This window comes from Juglans microcarpa x Juglans regia, chromosome 8S (assembly GCF_004785595.1).
Source record: "Juglans microcarpa x Juglans regia isolate MS1-56 chromosome 8S, Jm3101_v1.0, whole genome shotgun sequence".
NCBI lineage: Eukaryota > Viridiplantae > Streptophyta > Magnoliopsida > Fagales > Juglandaceae > Juglans > Juglans microcarpa x Juglans regia.
In genome coordinates, this window is record NC_054609.1 from 15,252,487 (window position 1) to 15,265,446 (window position 12,960).

Below are 12,960 nucleotides of genomic sequence, written 5' to 3' on the forward strand. Positions count from 1 at the left end.
TGGAAAATATTTATTTTCGAAAAAAATCATATTTTGGATCTGATGCATATCTCATCATATGCATGCATGTTAGTTGCACTAATATGTTTTTATCTCGTGGTTGTTTGGTTTATACTTACCTGCGGTACCATTCTATGGTAACGCATATTTTGATGCAGAGGAGGATGAGGGTGAGCCTGAGGATTTCGGCTCCACGCCCAATGAGTGATTGGGATCACTCGTGTTCTGGTTTGAGACTTGTATATATTTTATTTGGGATGACTGTATAATTATTTAAATGATTTGTTTTGAATATTTGTATTTAAAATTCTGGTACTTAGTAGACTTATTTATATTATTCGCTGCGTTGTTTACTGTACACTGTTGCATGTACACACACCTGGCACTTTCGTTGGGATCCGTGACCAAGTTGTCATCATCCTGACGTCACGATTCCTATATTTTTTGTACGTGGGAGTCGGGGCGTCACAGATACTATTTGTATATTATATTTTTAAATATTATTTTTTTTTTATGTAATTAGACTTTTAGTATTTATTTTTCAATCCTTACGGGTTTTAAATTTTAATTTTCAAACCTTGAGATTTGTTAAGGAGGCCTTAGGCATGTACATCTTTGATTGGACAGACTTAGTGGCTAGCCTTCAGCTTTGATACAAAGGAGGCAGACGCTCTCAGGTCCATATATAACATTTTGTACTCATTATATTTTTTTTTTGTATAAAATACTCTTTATAGGTCTTAGTCCTCATTTAGACGGCATAGTTAAATAGTTTGATGGCAGATTACATAATTAATTATATACTATTACTTTTTTATCTAATGACATATTTTTCGATGATGAAGGGTAGTTACATACTTTACATTGGCAGCTTTCAATGACTATATTATGACAAGTTAACTCCGGTATTCTGCCCAAGGAATCAAAATGTATGTTATGTTAGAAACATTATGTCTCTTATTGGATTATTTTTAGAAACTTTTTATTTTATTTTACATTATATTGTCTTGATAATATAGAACTTCAAACGTTTTCCTTCATTAACTCTAGGTTTGTTATATTTCTTTATAGATTTATCATACTTTTCCACTATTTGCAAAATTTGTAGTTATCTAGGATTGTCTAATAATGCAGGTTTTCCATGTCGGTTGATGTGCCTTTAGCATTGTAGCAACATACTTTGTAAACATTGATGACGGAAGATACTTCCTCTATGTATTTTATAGAGCGAGGTAAACGTACTAAAGTTTTTTTATTGATTTATTTTGTGTTCTTTGAGGCATTATTTTTGCAATGCCTATTATGAAAAACTTTTAATTAATAGTCAATTATTGCTAAAAGTAATATCATAACAGAAAATTTCCTATATTTTTTTTTATTAAAAGTTTTTTCCCTTCTCCTCCACTCCTCCACTTTTTCTTTCCTCCTTTTCTCCACTCTTCCACTCCTCCACCTCTCTTCCTCCTCTCCTCCACCTCTCTTCCTCCTCCTCTCCTCCACTCTTCATCATTTCTTCCTTTCCTCCTCTCCTCCATCTCTCTTCCTCCCTCCACTCTTCCTCCCTCATCCACTCTTCCTCCACGCCACCACTCTTCCTCCTCTCCTCCACTCTTCCTTCTCTCCTCCACTCTTTCTTATCTTTTCATTTTCTCATATTCTCCTCTCTTCCTCTCTTCCACCTCTCTTCCTCCCTTCATCTCTTCCTCCTCTCATCCTTTCCTCCTCTCTCCCTCTCTCCACTCTTCGTCCTCTCCTCCTCTTCCTCCTCTCCTCCACCTCTCTTCATTCCTTCATTCTTCCTCTCCTCCTCTCATCCTCCTCTGATCTTCCCTCTTCTCCGTCTCACTTACTCTTCATCGTCCTTCTCCTCCTTTCTTCACCTCTTACTACTACACATTTCTTCCTCCTAGAGATACTATTTGTATGTTATATTTTTAAATATTATGTTATTTTTTGTTTGGATGTAGACTTTTAGTATTTCTTTTTCAATCCTTATGGGTTTTAAATTTTAATTTCCAAACTTTGAGATTTGTTGAGGAGGCCTTAGGCATATACAACTTTGATTGGATAGACTTAGTGGAGCCTTCAGCTTTAATACAAAGGAGGCAGACGCTCTCTAGGTCTATAGATAACATTTTGTACTCATTGTTTTTATATATATATATATATATATATAATACTCTTTATAGGTCTTAGTCATTTATTCAGGAATACCTTTAGTTTTGATGCAAAGATGAAGGGATGAAGAAATGTGGATTTAGGTACTGATATTGTCGTTTCCTATTCGAAATTATATTCCTCATTTAGACGGCATAAGCAAATAGTTTGATGGCAAATTACATAATTAATTCTATACTATTACTTTTTTATATGATGACATATATTTTTCGATGATGAATGATAGTTACATACTTTAAATTTAATGCTTTCAATGACTATATTATGACAAGTTAACTCTGGTATTCTGCCTAAGGAATAAATAGGTATGTTATGTTAGAAACATTATGTCTCTTATTGGATTGTTTTCAGGAACTTTTTATTTTATTTTACATTATATTGTCTTCATAATATAGAACTTCGAATGTTTTCCTTCATTAACTCTAGGCTTGTTATATTTCTTTGTAGATTCAACTTGTTTTTCCATTATTTGCAAAATTTGTAGTTATCTAGGATTGTCTAATAATGCAGGTTTTCCATGCCAGTTGATGTGCCTTTAGCATTGTAGCAACGAACTTTTTAAAGATTGATGACGGAAGATACTTTCTATGTTTATGTATTTTATAGAGCAAGATAAACGTATTAAAGTTTTTTTTTATCGATTTATTTTGTGTTCTTTATGGCATTATTTTAGCAATGCATATTATGAGAAACTTTTATTTAACAGTCAATTATTGCTAAAAGTAATATCGTAGTAGAAATTTTCCTATATTTTTGTTATCACAAGTTTTTTTCCGTCCTCCTCCACTTTTTCTTTCCTCCTCTTCTCCACTCTTCCACTCCTACACACTTCTTCCTCCCTTCCACCTCTCTTCCTCCTCTCCTCCACCTCTCTTTCTCCTCTCCTCCAATCTCTTCCTCATCTCTTCCTTCTCTCCTCCACTCTTCCCCCTCTTCTCCACTCTTTCTCTCCTTCATCTCTCTTCCTCCCTCCACTCTTCCTCCACGCCTCCTCTCTTCATCCTTTCCTCCTATCTTCCTTCTCTCCTCACTCTTCCTCATCTCTTCCTTTCCTTTTCTTCTACTATATTCCTCTCCTACACTCTTCCTCCTCTCCTCTACCTCTCTTCCTCCTTCCACTCTTCCTCCCTTCCTCTTTTCCTCCTCTCGTCCTTTCCTCCCCTCTCCTTCTCTCCACTCTTCCTCATCTCTCCCTCTCCTCCACTCTTCATCCTCAATTCCTTTCGTCCTCTCCTCCTCTTCCTTCTCTTCTCCACCTCTTTTCCTTCCTTCACTCTTCCTCTCCTCCTCTCATTCTCCTCTTCTCCTTCTCACTTCCTCTTCATCATCCTCCTCCTCATCTCCTTCCCTTTTACTACTATACATTTCTTCCCTCTAGAGATACTATTTGTATGTTATATTCTTAAATATTATATTATTTTTGTTTGGATGTAATTAGAGTTTTAGTATTTCTTTTTCAATCCTTACGGGTTTTAAATTTTAATTTCCAAACCATGAGATTTCTTAAGGAGACCTTAGGCATGTACAACTTTGTTTGGATAGACTTAGCGGCTAACCTTCAGCTTTGATACAAAGGAGGCAGACGTTCTCTAGGTCTATAGATGACATTTTGTACTCATTATTATTATTATTATTATTTGTATAAAATACTCTTTATAGGTCTTAGTCCTTTATTCAGGAATACCTTCCATTTTGATGTAAAGATGAAGGGATGAAGAAATGTTGATTTAGGTACTGATATTGTAGTTTCCTATTCGAAATTATACTCCTCATTTAAACGGCATAGGTAAATAGTTTAATGGTAGATTACATGATTAATTTTGTACTATTACTTTTTCATCTGATGACATATTTTTCGAAGATGAGGGGTAGTTACATACTTTACAAATACAACTTTCAATGACTATATTATGACAAGTTAACTCTGGTATTCTGCCTAAGGAATCAATATGTATGTTATGTTAGAAGCATTATGTCTCTTATTGGATTGTTTTCAGGAACTTTTTTTATTTTATTTTACATTATATTGTCTTGATAATATAGAACTTCAAACGTTTTCCTTCATTAACTCTAAGTTTGTTATATTTCTTTGTAGATTCATCATACTTTTTCATTATTTGCAAAATTTGTAGTTATCTAGGATTGTCCAATAATGCAGGTTTTTCATGCCGGTTGATGTGTCCTTAGCATTGTAGCAACGAACTTTGTAAAAATTGATGATGGAAGATACTTCCTATGTTTATGTATTTTATAGAGCAAGGTAAATGTATTAATTTTTTTTTTATTGATCTATTTTGTGTTTTTTAAGGCATTATTTTTGCAATGCATATTATGAGAAACTTTTATTTAACAGTCAATTACTGCTAAAAGCAATATCATAGTAGAAAATTTCCTATATTTTTTTTATTACAAGTTTTTTCCCTCTTCCTCCTCCTCTCTTCCAGTCTTCCTTTCCTCTCCTCTTCTCCAATCTTCCACTTCTCAACTCTTCCTCCTCTCCTCCACCTCTCTTCCTCCCTCCACTCTTCTCCTATCTTTGTCCTCTCTTCCCTCTTCCTCTTCTCTTCATTTCCTCCTCTTCTCCACTCTTCCTCTCCTCCGTCTCTCTTCCTCCCTCCAATCTTCTCCCCTCCTCTACTCTTCTTTCATGCCTCCACTCTTCCTCCTCTCATCTTTTCCTCCCTCTTCTTCTCCTCTCTTCCTTCCATCCTCCACACTTTTTCCTCTCTTCCTTTCCTCCTCTCCTCCACATCTCTTCCTCCTTCCACTCTTCCTCCCCTCCCCTTCTCCACTCTTCTTCCTCTCGTTCTTTCATCCTCTCTCCCTCTCTCCATTCTTCCTCATCTCTTCCTCCCCTCCTCTCATCCTTTTCTCCTCTCTCCCTCTCTCAATTTTTCCTCATCTCTCTCTCCTCCACCTTCCTCCTCTTCCTCCTTTCCTCTACCTCTCTTCTCTTCCTCTTTTCCTCTTCCTCATCCTTCTCCTCTTCTACTCCTCTCTTTTACTACTACACATTACTTCCTCCTAGATATACATTTGTACGTTTTATTTTTAAATATTATATTATTTTTAGTTGAATGTGATTAGACTTTTAGTATTTCTTTCTCAATCCTTACGGGTTTTAAATTTTAATTTCCAAATCTTGAGATTTGTTGATGAGGTCTTAAGCATGTACAACTTTGATGGGATAGACTTAGTGCCTTTAGCTTTGATACAGAGGAGGTAGGCGTTCTCTAGGTCTATAGATGACATTTTGTACTCATTATTTTTTTTTGTATAAAATGTTTTTTATAGGTCTTACTCCTTTATTCAGGAATACCTTTCATTTTGTTATAAAGATGAAGGGATGAAGAAATGTTGATTTAGGGACTGATGTTTTCGTTTCCTATTTGAAACTATACTCATTTAGACGGTAAAGGTAAATAGTTTGATGACGGATTACATGATTAATTCCGTACTATTACTTTTTTATTTGATGACATATATTCTTCGATGATGAAGGGTAGTTACACACTCTACTTTGACAGCTCTCAATGACTATATTATGGCAAGTTAATTGCGATATTTTACCCAAGGAATCAACAAGTATGTTATATTAGAACCGTTATATCTCTTATTGGAATGTTTTCATGAACTTTTCATTTATTATATTGTTTTGATAATGTGGAAGTTTCAACGTTATCCTTCATTAATTGTAGGTTTTATATTTCCCTATAGAATGATCATGCTCTTTCATTAGTTGCAAAATTTGTAGCTCAATAGGATTGTCTAATAGTGCTGGTTTTCCATACTGGTTGATGCGATTTTAGTAATGTAGTAATGAACTTTGTGATGAAGGAAAATACTTGCTATGTTTATGTATTTTATAGAGCCAGGTAGGCCTGTGCAAATAATTTGCAAACCAGATGGACCCGTTTAAAGTGGCCCGACTCGAATTTGACGGGTTATTATTTTATCGGTTTGCAGCCCGACTAGTTGACGAGTTTATATCTTGAAGTTGAACCCGTCCGTATATAAAACCATTTTAGATCTCTAACCCTAGCTGCCAAAGTAAAACACAATATTAGCTCTCTGTCTTCATCATCCCAAAATTTCTCTTCATTCAGTCATCTTCTCCATTCGTCCCAGAGGAAGGCACCCACCTCTCTGTACAAAGCTGACAGCAAAGACTCATCGACCCTCTCCATGATCACTGCTAGATTCACAAGAATCAGAGTCCACATCTCCGCCTTCATCTCTTCCTCTCTTCTGGTTTTACTTTGTTTCCTTTCACTGTTCTTATATCAAGTATGGCGTAGGCACCATGAGAGACGAGGTACCGACACGTGAGGAAGATGAAGAGCGTCACCAAGTGGTGGGCTATGAAGAGGAGGTCTCTGGGGTTGAAGACAATGAAATGGGGAAGGTCCATTAAGAAGTACGTGATGCTTTAATCGAGGACTAAGTTCTGGTGTTCAGTGTTCAAAGACGCAAAATTGGGATTTGAGTCGACGAGTAGGGAATAGGTAGACAAGAAAATAGTGGGTGTGACATGGGCAAGGGAGATTAAGCAGGTGGAGGCTTCAAGTTGGATCTTTGGGCTCCAGTACCGAAAAATGAAGAAGTAGGCAATGAGGTAGATGGTGAGGAACATGGAAAAGAATAAAGGGAGAAGAGGGAGGGGGCAAGTTGGAGTTTCCATTGAAATTCTTTGGGATGGAATTTTCAAATTGAAATGAAAGGAAAGGGAAAGATTTCCTAATAAATGAGCATTTGGTCGGTTGGAAGAAGAAGAAATCCTAGGAAAAAGGAGCATCTCGAATTGGGCTAAGGCCTTGTTACGAGTTGATGAAGGCCAGCAAGGGGCAAGTGGGCCCTACAAGTCATCTAGTCACCTGGTTGGGTCATACGGGTTCAACCCGGATTTATTTTGATCAGGTCGGATCGGACCGGGTTGACTTCTTGTAAGGCTGCTTTTCGGATCGGGTCGGGTTGCAACCCTAGAGCCAGGTAAGCATATTCAGATTTTTTTGTTGATCTATTTTGTATTCTTTGAGACATTATTTTTTCAATGCATATTATGATGAACTTTTTTTAACAGTCAATTATTGTTAAAAGTAATATCATAGTAGAAGATTCTCTATATTTTTTTTTTACTAGTTTTCCCCCCTCATATCCTCCTCCGTCCTTTCTCATCGTTCTCCTCGTCCTCTCTTCCTCCTTCCACTCTTCCTCCTCCCTTGCTATCTTCCACTCCTCATCCCCATCCTTTCTTCCACCTCTCTTCCTCTCTCTACTTTTCCTCTCCTCCTCTCTTTCTCCTATCATCTACTATTCCTCCTCCCCTCCTCCCTTCCTCCTTCTCTCCTCCTCTCTTACTCCTCGACATATCTTCCTCCTAAATATGCTATTTGTATGTTATACTTTTAATATTTTAATATTTTTGGTTGAATGTTTTTAGACTTTTAGTATTTCTTTCTCAATTCCTACGTTTTAAATTTTAATTTCCAAACTTTGACATTTGTTGAGGAGGGAGGCTTTAGGCATATACAACTTTGATTGGATAAACTTAGTGGCTAAATGAGGCAAACCAGGTTTATAGATGGCATTTTGTATATTTTGTCTATATAAAATACTATTTATATGTCGTAGCCCTTCATTCAGGAATACCTTTCATTTTGATACAAAGATGAAGGGATGAAAAAAAGTTGATTTATAATCCTCATTTAGACAGTAAAGGTAAAAAGAGTTTGATGGTAGATTACAGGATTAATTCTGTACTATTATTTTTTTTATCTGATGACATATATTCTTCGATGATGAATGGTAATTACACAGTTTACACTGATAGCTTTCAATAAATATATTATAACAAGCTAACTATGATATTATGCCCAAAGAATCAGCAGGTAGTCTCTCTTATTGGATTTTTTTCAAGGACTTCCCTTTTTTTTTTTTTTTTACATTTTATTGTCTTTATAATGTGGAAGTTCAAGAGTTTTCCTTCAATAACTCTAGGTTTGTTTTATTTCTTTGTAGATTATACTTTTTCCTTAGTTGTAAAATTTGTGGTTCTCTAGGATTGTCTAATAATGTAGGTTTTCTAAGCCAATTTATGCAGTTTTATTATTATAGCAATGAACTTTGTAAAGATTGATTACGGAAGATACTTGCTATATTTTGTATTTTATAGAGTCAGGTATACGTATTTAGGTTTTTTTTTTTTTTTATTGAGCTATTTTGTGTTCTTTGATGCATTATTTTTGCATTGTAAGGAACTTATGAGGAACTTTCTTTTTAACAGTCAATTACTGCTAAAAGTAATATCATAGCAGAAGATCTATGTTATTTTTTTTACTACTAGTTTTTTCCCTTCTCCTTTCCTCATCATCCTACTCGTCCTCTACTCTTCTCTTCATTTTCTCCTCCACTCTTCATTTCTTCCTCACTTTCTCTCTCCATTCTTCCCTCTTCATCCTCTCTTCCTCTTCCTCCTCTCCTCCACTTATCTTCCTCCTTCCACACTTGCTCTCCTCCTCTCATCATTTCCTCTTTTTCTCCTCTATTTCCTCCCTCCACTCTTCCTCCTCTCTCCCTTTCCTCCATTTTTTCTCTCCTCCTCTCCTCCATTCTTCCTCCTCTCTTCCACTCTTCCTCCTCCACCTATCTTCTTCCCTCCACTTTACCTCTCCCCCTCTCCTTCTCACTTCCTTCCTTCTTCTCTCTTCCTCTCTTACTACTACACAATTTTTCCTCCTATATATACTATTTGTATGTTTTATTTTTAAATATTATGTTATTTTTGGTTGGTTGTGATTAGACTTCCTTCTCTCCCCCCACCTTTCCCTTTCTTCCTCTCTCCACTCTTTATCATCTTCTCTCCTCATCTACTCTTCATTCTTTTCTCTTCTCTTCTCTTCCACCTCTGTTCTCCTTCTCTCTTCCTCCCCCACCCTTTCTCCTCTTTCCCTCTCCTCCACTCCCACCCACTCCACATCTCTTCCTCCTAGATTTGTATGTTGTATGTTGAGTTTGTTTAGGAGGCCTTTATCTTCGATTTGAAGGAAGGCAACGCTCTCTAGGTCTATAGGTGGCATTTTGTACTCATCATTTTGTTTGTATAAAATAATAAGTCTTAGCCTTTCATTTTGAAATACCTTTCATTTTGATACAAAGATGAAATGATGAAAAAAGATTGATTTAGGTACTTATTAATTGTCGTTTCTATTCGAAATTATAATCCTCATTTAGATGGCAAAGTTAAAAATAACTTGATGGAAAATTACAGGATTAATTATGTTCTATAATTTTTTTATCTAATGACATTTTTTTTAATCTAACTGTGGAATTCTGCCCAAGGAATAGCTTGTATGTTATGTTAGAAGTTTTATATCTCTTATTGGCATGTTTTCATGAACTTTCCACTTTATTTTACATTATATTATCTTGATAATAAGGAAGTTCAAACATTGTCCATCATTAACTCAAGGTTTTTATATTTCCTTGTGGATCATTCTCTTCCATTAGTTGCAAAATTTGTTGTTTTGTATGATTCTCTTCCATGCCGGTTGATGCGGTTTTACTAATGTAGCAATGAACTTTGTAAAGATTGATGATAGGAGATATCTACTGTGTTTATGTATTAATAGAGTCATGTCAATGTATTTAGATTGTTTTATTATTTTGTATTCTTTGAGACATTATTTTTCCAAAGCATGTTATGAGGAACATTTTTTTAACAATCAATTATTGCTAAAAGTAATATAATAGCAGAAAATTTCCTATATTTTTTTATTACTACTTTTCTTCATCCTCCTCTCTTCCTCCCTTGCTCATGCTCATCCTAGTTCTCATCATCCTCTCCTCTTCTTTCTCTCATCCACTCTTCATTTGCTCCTCTCATTCTCTTTTCCTCCATCCACTCTTTCACTCTTCCTCTCCTCCACTCTTTGGTCCACTCATTCTCCTCCTCGCTTCCTCTTCCTTCTCTTCTCCTCTCTTACTTCTCCACATTTCTTCCTCCTATTCATATATTATATTTTTAAATATTATATTATTTTTGGTTAGATGTAATTATACTTTTAGTATTTATTTTTAAATTCTTACGGGTTTTAAATTTTAATTTGCAAACCTTAATTTATTGAGGAGGCCTTTAGGTATGATCCAATGGAGGCAGAAGTTCTCTAGGTCAATAGATGGCATTTTGTACTCATCATTTTGTTTGTATAAAATACTATTTATTTAGCCCTTCATTCACTTTCATTATGATACAAATATGAAGGGATGAAGAAAGGTTGATCTAGGTATTTACATTGTTGTTTTCTATTCGAAATTATATTCCTCATTTAAACGAAAAAGGTAAATAGTTTGATGGCAGATTACAAGATTAATTCCCTACTATTACTTTTTTAACTGATGACATATATTCTTCAATGACAGCTTTCAATAGTTATATTATGACAAGCTAATTGTAGTATGCTCTCCAAGGAATCCACATGTATATTATGTTATAAGCTTATGTCTCTTATTGGAATGTTTTCATGAACTTTTCAATTTATTTTACATTATATTGTTTTGATAACGTGGAAGTTCAAACGTTTCCTTCATTATCTCTACATTTGTTTTATTTCCTTATAGATTAATCATTCTATTCCATTAGTTGGAAAATTTATGGTTTAGTAGGATTGTCCAATAGTTCAGGTTTTCCATGTCAGATGTGATTTTAGACATGTAGCAAAAAAGTTTTTAAAAATTGATGATGAAAGATACTTGCCATATTTATATATTTTATAGAGCCTGGTAAATGTATTTAGGTTTTTTTTATTGATCTATTTTGTGTTTTTTGAGACATTATTTTTGCAATGCATATTATGAGGAACTTTTTTTAACTGTCAGTTACTGCTAAAAGTAATATAATAGCTGAATATTTTCTATACATTTTTTAGTACTAGTTTTTGCCTTCCTCCTCTCCTCCTCATCCTCCCTTCCTCATCCTCATCCTCTTCTCTTGCTTCCCTCCTCCTTTCTTCCTCCTCTCCTCCTCTCTATCTCTACTCTCCCTCTCCTCCATTCTTCCTCCTCTCCTCCACTCTTCCCCATCTCCTCCTCCTCCCTCCTCTTCTCTCATCCTCTCTTACTATTTCACATTTTTTCTTCTTATATATATTATTTGTATGTTATATTTTTAAATATTATATTATTTTTGGTTGGATGTGATTAGACTTTTAGTACGTCTTTCTCAATTCTTATGGGTTTAAAATTTTAATTTCCAAGCCTTGATATAAGGGGGTTTTTCCCCCTATCGACCCTTAAAGCAAGTCCACGAAGAGCCCGACCAGGCCCAATCAAGACCTGTGACCCTTCTCCAAATGAGTCAATGGGCCTCTGTAGTGTACACGGCCCACGAGAAAAACTCACCCCTGAAGTAATCTACATGCAAAGAAAGCAGACGGTAGGGACAAATGAGACTCACCGCCCTGACACCATCCCGATGACAACCTGCCCTCTGAAACCTGCACAAGTAGGTAGGCAGGAAATTTGGAGAATCCTCGATCTCCTGACAGCAGGCATGGAGAGGCTTAACAGGAATAAGTAAATAGTTTGATGACAAATTACAAGATTAATTCTGTACTATTACTTTTTTATTTGATGACATATTTTTCGATGATGAAGGATAGTTACATACTTTATATTGACAGGTTTCAATGACTATATTATGACAAGTTAACTCTAGTATTCTGCCCAAGGAATCAAAATGTATGTTATGTTAGAAACATTATGTCTCTTATTGGATTGTTTTTAGAAACTTTTTTTTTATTATTTTACATTATATTGTCTTGATAATATAGAACTTCAATCGTTTTCTTTCATTAACTCTAGGTTAGTTATATTTCTTTATAGATTCATCATTCTTTTCCATTATTTGTAAAATTTATAGTTCTCTAGGATTGTCTAATAATGCAGGCTTTCCATACCGGTTGATGTGCCTTTAGCATTGTAGCAACGAACTTTGTAAAGATTGATGACGGAAGATACATGCTATGTTTATGTATTTTATAGAGCGATATAAACGTATTCATGTTTTTTATTGATCTATTTTGAGTTCTTTGAGGAATTATTTTTGCAATGTATATTATGAGAAACTTTTTTTAGCAGTCAATTACTGCTAAAAGTAATATCATAGTAGAAAATTTCTTATATTTTTTTTTATTACAAGTTTTTTCCCTCATCCTTACCTTCACTCTTTCTTTCCTCCTATTCTCAACCATTCCACTCCTCTTCCTCTCATCCACCTCTCTTCCTCCCTCTACTCTTCCTCATCTCCTCCACTCCTCTTCCTCTCAGCTTCCACCTCTCTTCATCTCTTCCTCTCTCCACTTTTCCTCTCCTCTCATCTACTCTTCCTCCCTCCTCCTCCTCCTTCTCTCCTCCTATCCTCCTCTCTTATTACTTAACATTTCTTCATCTTAGATATACTATTTGTATGTTATACTTTTAATATTATATTTTTTTGGTTGAATGTTTTTAGACTTTTAGTATTTCTTTCTCAATTCTTACGTTTTAAATTTTAATTTCCATGAATTTGTTGAGGGAGGCTTTAGGCATGTACAACTTTGATTAGATAAACTTAAGACTCGTATAGATAATGAGATGAGATGATTTAAGATGGTTTTAGATGAATTAAATAAAATATTATTAGAATATTATTTTTTAATATTATTATTGTTTTCGGATTTGAAATAGTTCAAGTTTTTATTATATTTTGTGTGGAAATTTGGAAAAGTTGTAATAATGAGATTAGAT